Source organism: Sylvia atricapilla, chromosome 5 (assembly GCF_009819655.1).
Source record: "Sylvia atricapilla isolate bSylAtr1 chromosome 5, bSylAtr1.pri, whole genome shotgun sequence".
Lineage (NCBI taxonomy): Eukaryota > Metazoa > Chordata > Aves > Passeriformes > Sylviidae > Sylvia > Sylvia atricapilla.
Genome location: NC_089144.1, coordinates 20,950,459 through 20,955,298, shown reverse-complemented (window position 1 = coordinate 20,955,298; position 4,840 = coordinate 20,950,459). Strand labels below are relative to the sequence as shown.

At 45.7% G+C, this 4,840-nt stretch overlaps 1 long non-coding RNA gene across 1 annotated transcript; it reads left to right on the top strand.

Moving 5' to 3' along the window:
* Nucleotides 1-766: 766 nt before the first annotated feature.
* Nucleotides 767-1,934, top strand: LOC136361992 (uncharacterized). Its single transcript, XR_010743716.1, has 3 exons — nt 767-847; nt 1,186-1,268; nt 1,873-1,934. It is a non-coding gene; the product is annotated as an uncharacterized lncRNA (long non-coding RNA).
* The last annotated feature ends 2,906 nt before the right edge of the window (nt 1,935-4,840 follow it).

Below are 4,840 nucleotides of genomic sequence, written 5' to 3'. Positions count from 1 at the left end.
TGCCCAACACTTTAATTGCTCGGAGTGGCCAAAGTGAGAGCACCCTTCCCTCCTCCAGGAGGCTCTGATTGCCAATCCAGGGGTACCCTGGTGAGAGGAATGGCAGGCTTGCCTTAACAAACAAGCAGTGGGTCTGCTGGTAGATAAAACCAGCACTGCGAGATAAAGGAAACAATGGGAAGGATTCCACTGATGAATGAATGGAAAGAAGATATTTGCCTTTGCAAACAACTGTAAGGTTGCTGATAAATTAAATTGGATATTGAAAGATGAAAAAAGCAATGGGGAAACGCCATAAAATTCCATGATAATTAAAAGGGGAGTTATACATTAAAGGAGAATTTTAGGTATTAGGCACTCCAGGAAGTCCGTACCTCTCAAGTACCTCAGTCAATGGGGGAAAGAGAGAGGGAAATGAGGCCAGGAAATAGGATAAAAAGGAGGCTGCATCCTCCAAAATTTGAGAGACCCCAGGGGAACTGCCCCATGGCCTTTCTCATTATTCGAATAAAGTAAAAGAACTCCTCTGCCTCTTTTTTGGACATAAACCTGTGGCATTGTGGATTGATTTTTCCTAACACTGGGTAGCCAAAACTCCCCCCTCCCCTCCCTGTTCCAGGTACAGCACCAGCGTGGCAGGGAATCAAATCCCCATCACGGTGAGGCTTGAGAACCGCAGTAATAAAATTTGCAAAACGACACCTTCCATCCTTGCTCGCCATCAAAATGCTCTGTCTTTGTTATTGCAGGCAGTTTGATTTGTCTTATCACTCTCCAGCTGGGTATGTGATGATTTTATTGGTGTGCACTGTTATTCTGCCTGCCCTGGCTGAGGCTGGAGATGCAGGTGAGCAGATTTTTTTTTTCTTTTTGCTCTCCTCCAGCCACGCTCCATTAAAAAGAAAACCCACAATAGCAGTGAGCTAATAAAGCAGCTCCAAAGGAACCCTGTGTAATTAAAACCTCTGGTAACACCAGCCCAGCTGAGGAGGGTCAGACTCGGAGCCTCTCCTGCTAATGTTTGACTCGAATTTCAGCTCCAGGTTGGTTTGAATGTCGAAATTTAATGGCCCATCTGATTCAATGGAACTTATTGTCATTGCCAGTTAACTGGGGTTGATATCAAGATAACAGCTTATGAGCAGTTTCTGTGTGGTCCTGATCACTGGTATTGATTTCAACAAGGTGTGGGCTGGATCCTTGACACTCTAATTCTGAAATCAATGGAGCCGGGACGCTTCACTCCGCCTCAGCGCCAGGGAAATCAGGTACATGCCTTTAACAATAAACCAGGCATTTAAATTATTTGTGCAGTCCTTTAGGGAGCTCTGCCAGGCAAAGCAGAGATCCTGCAGAGATGCAGAGAATATGTGAGACAGGGGGAAATATTCAGGTGTCTTGAGTAGAGGGATGGAAGGAGGGGAATTTACTGATTCTCACTCAAAGCACTGTCTGGTGTGTTTATGGAAGAGAGTGTCAAGTAACCCCATCCTGGGGGATGTGAGCACTCAGACAGACCAGCATTCCCATGCATTTGGGATGGGGATGTAGAGTCAAACACAAAGTGGCTCCAAGTTGTGAGTCCTGCATGATTCTTTGCAGCAAATTGGACCTAAAATTGATCGTGGCACCCAGTCCCAGGCTAAACTTCCCCCAGAGTGCAGGAAATGAAGCGAAGATGTTAAGGAGAGGGGAGAGCAGGTGAGGAAGGATCTGGAAATGCACCTGCATTCCTGTTGGAGCACTGTGGTGTAAACTGCAGCTGTGAGGGAAATACACAGCTCCTCATAGGAGTGGAGCTCGCATGAATGACATTGACCAAGGGTTCTCTCCAGAAAGTCTAGAAATGCTTTTCCCTTTCATCTGATTCAGGAGAAAGCATGGTGCATCCAAAGGTCAGTCTGAGAGCCTGCTCCATGGATAACATGAAAGTAAACTCTTTGTGTTGTGGTGCCTGCTCAGGGCTGGCACTTGTTACCAGAGCACACCCATCCAAAACTCCCCAGAAAAAAGAATCACAGCACAATAAAGAGGAAAAACCCTTCTGCCCTCAACTCTGGGAGATGTTTCTTTCCTGACACCTCAATAGACACTGATGGTTGCACACTGAGGAGGAAAAAACACTCCTTGTACCCTCTAAACAGCTAAATAGTAGCTTAAAGGTGACTTTTAAATGCATTTTCCCCCCATTTTTGAGTTGATGCAGATGGGTAGGCTGGTTGCTGCAAGTCTTGGATGCACAAATGAACCCAAGCTCCAGAAAGTGCAATGGCCTCAGCTGAGGTCTCCAGCCTCATTCCTCCTTGCACTTAAGCACTGGGCTGTTCTTGCAAGCAAGGAAGCCACATAGAGATGCTGCAGGAAATATCACTCCTTGACCCTCCTTAATTCCTTCTGGACTTAGAGAGACCAGAGGTAAACAATGCCCAATGCAAAGCTCCTCTAAGGGAATGTTGTAAATGTTACCAGTTACAGTACTCTGCCACATCTCCTGTGTCATAAGACTTATTTTACTCCACCACTCTTTTCAACCTCAAAACTTCATTAGATTTATCTGGGAGCTGAATTTTAAAACAATGGACACCAGATTTTCTCAGCTGGTCCTGAATCACAAAGGCTCCTCAGAGTTTGGTCCCTCACTCCCAACTCTGGACATGGATTTCCTGTAGCCTAATAAATAAAGCTGGATTCCCTGATTTTTTGCTTTTTTCCCCTCCTTCTCTGAGGAGAACTTAAAATAGCTCAGACAATGTGGCCCAGGCTGGTGCTGAGGCCAGTATTGATTAATGCAGGTGGGAAATAATTATTTCTTAAGGTAATGGCAATAGCCCAGTAGCTGTGAGCATGTGGGAAGGACAAACAGTCACGCCTTTTTTTTTTTTTATTTACCCTCAGTAGGTTCCAGATCAGCTAAGCTCAGTTGGGAAAGCAAAAGAAGGGGTTGTTTTTCCCTCACTCTTCACGCTGGGAATGGCAGCTGGCATGAGAAGAATCCATCTGCCCATCATTCAGCATCCACCAGAGGAAGAGGTTCTGCAGGAGGGCTTTCAGCTGCAGTTTAGAGGATAATGTGGAGGTTTTGCTTTTGTGCTGCTTTCCCAGCTGCATAGAGGGCTCGGGCATGGAAGCGAAGGCAAGGACTTGGAGGATGAAGGAAGAATAAATTCACAGTCCCCCGAGCGTGCCAGAATCACTGGACCATCCTTCCCCTGAGTCTGCAGAAATGTTCACTGAGCTCTCTACCTGTGATCTCCAGCTGGACACAAGCATGGTACTGCCATCTCCCTGTTGCCCTCAGAGATTGGATGTGACTCCTTTATAAACTCCCAGTCTGTCTCTCCGTGCCTGCTTCTTGCCCTGATAAATGTTCTCCTCTGCCGAGGAGCCTGCAATGCTTAACCCACTCCATTACCATTCCCCTTGAAGGTTTACACACTGTTTACAAACAGAATTTCCCCTGTCACTGCCAAAGTGGTGCCTTTTTCCCAAAGCATCAGACAAGGTGATGCTCGGGGGGAGATGGAGTGACACAGTTATCCACCTTGCCTGGCTCTGTCTGTTCCCTATGGATATGGGAAGCGACACATTTCCAGCAGGTAATTACATGTTGTCATCTCTCTGTGCACTGTGCAGTGCTCTGTGAGAAACCCTGAAATCCCCTGAAACACGTGTGAGAGAACCAGGCTGAGGTGAGAGCAGTGAAGGCAGATTATTCCACTGTAACCTGGGAATAGCACTCCAAGTGTTACTTCAGATCATCCATAGAGTTTTCTTCAAGGTCCCTAAAAAGATGCAATTTAGGGAAGCAGAGCAAGGAGCAAAACCTCTTTTTATTACAGAAAAAAATTAAAATTACAGAACTATTTAGGTTGGAAAAGACCTCTGAGGTCATTGAGTCCAACCTGTGACAATCACCACCTTGACAACCAGACCATGGCACTGACTGCCAAATCCTGTCATTTCTCCAACACAAAATGACCCAACATAATAAACCTGATCCAGCAGTTGCAGCCTAAACCCCATATTTCATGGGACATGAAGCAAATCCTGTCATTTCTCAAACACAAAATGATCCAACATAATAAACCTGATCCAACAGTTGCAGCCTAAGCACCATATTTCACGGGACATGAAGAAAATCCAGATATTGACCTTGATACTGAAGAAGTCCAGGCCATGCCTGAGCTGAACCTTGCCTCCAGATGTTTATTCTCACATCCAAGGCTGTGTTCTGATCTGCACAGCCCCCTCCAGATTTCCCAGTGAGAAAAAACAGAGTGTGGAGGTGAATGGCTGCTCTAAGAGGAGCAGGAGATGAGGAACAAGAAAAGTGAAGCATTTTCAATGAGATTTGTCACTTTCACACACACTCCTGGATTCCAGACAGCTCTTCTGGATGACAGTGTCCACATCCATTGTCATTTGTTCTTTGGGAACATTCCCACAAAAGGACGCCACTTTACAGGAATGCTCATTTTCCCAGCAAATATCCACATACACAAAAAGAAGGGCAGCAGTATGAAAAACAATATATAATTCCCGGTTTCTCCATTGTTTCCCATCTTTCTTCTTCCCTCTCTGAACTTTCAGCCACCCACTTGGTACCAAACACACTTTGCCACCACCAGCCCTGGGTGGAACAGCAAGGAAGAATTTGGAAACAACCCCCCTGGTTTGAAGCTGTTTCTCCAAACTTACTGGAGAAGAGTTATAAACAACAATAAGCATTCACCAAAAATCAGAATCCCTTCAGGGACACATGAAAAGAGCTCCATTCATCCCTCTGCCATGAATAATTCAGCCCTCCTGAACTTGGGAAAGAAGGTATTTAGTGGGCTTC